Genomic DNA, 1,441 nt, shown 5'->3' with positions numbered 1-1,441 from the left:
TGAACATAGGATTTTATCTCTATTTACTTAAAGGCAGATTCCATCTTGATCAACACCTACCTCCATATATAACTAGTAGGAGCCAACACATGCCCATATACCCATACATAGTACAAGTATGAAAGCAGTATCAAACTCAAACTACCTATATACAAGATAACTGTGCTATCTCAGGTCTAAAGATTATATGCACTGATATGATTTATGACAAAACATTGACAAGAGTAAACTCCATGTGCTTGTCATAAGCGTCACTGGTTCGGCCTACTTATCATTTATAAGTGCCTATCATGTTTGTTATATGGCATGAGACTCACCATTCCATCTTATTTATATCTCATATAAATAACTTGGGAACAAACATGAATACAATCTTTCTGGATAAGTCATGTCCTTATTATGAAGTATCCTCGATTGTGAACCTATTTATGATACTTTGTGCTAGAAATATTGTCACTCATATTCTTAACAACTTAAGAATAATATTTCTAACAAAATATCAATGGACCTTTTCTATTACACATAAATATATTATGTAAACGAAAAAGTGGAAATGCCTTTATTAATAAAATATGTACAAGATACATACTAAATGATATGCTCTAGGGCATACTACTAACAATCCAAACTCGCCCCTCAGACTGGGAAGCCAGAGAGGGAGGAAACTGATCAAATATCAAACTCACCCCAAAAGTGGATGAGGAACATATTAATATTGCCATGCCAAGTGTGAATTAAAACAATTTAAATCAAGTTATTCAAATATTTTATGCGAAACACAATCAATTTCTAAAGTCAAATTTTCATTCACAGGTGGCAACACCGTAGTACTTAAAACCCATAATTAACACAAAAATTTCACAATGCAGAAAATTAAACAAGCTTCATTTCAAATCTCCATTGTAAAATAGGTAGCACAACATTCTTGAAATTCATAATAAAATAAACATATTCACAATTTATAACAAATCAATTTTCATTGTAAAAACTATAATTTATAAATTTTTGTGCACAAACCTGATGCGAGTCGCCTATCGGCCTTGACTCGATTCCTCGGGTCCTTTCCCGGTGTTCTTTTCCACTGAAACACACAGTTTCACAGTATTTCAGTATCATAACTTACCATAAATCTAATAATTAATTCATAAATACTTAATTCTAGCCCAAATATGCTTAAACTAACGTTCTTAGAAATTTTCATTTCGGGGTTAGTATTCACTACACCATTCAAGTCAAATTGTTGACTTTCTAAGGCTTAATAGGTATGGGAATTCCAACTTCACCCACATACCACATTTTGGTCACCAAACTTGTTGGTTTTGGTCATTTTCTCAAAACTTAAGTCCTTTAGGCAAAGTTACAAATTTTTAGTTTTGGTGCCTTAGGTTGTACTATTCCATTGGTCACCTTACTGTTGGAATTGACAAAACTTCCTTCATAG

This window comes from Hevea brasiliensis, chromosome 17 (genome assembly GCF_030052815.1).
Source record: "Hevea brasiliensis isolate MT/VB/25A 57/8 chromosome 17, ASM3005281v1, whole genome shotgun sequence".
Classification (NCBI taxonomy): domain Eukaryota; kingdom Viridiplantae; phylum Streptophyta; class Magnoliopsida; order Malpighiales; family Euphorbiaceae; genus Hevea; species Hevea brasiliensis.
This window is presented reverse-complemented; position numbering follows the sequence as displayed.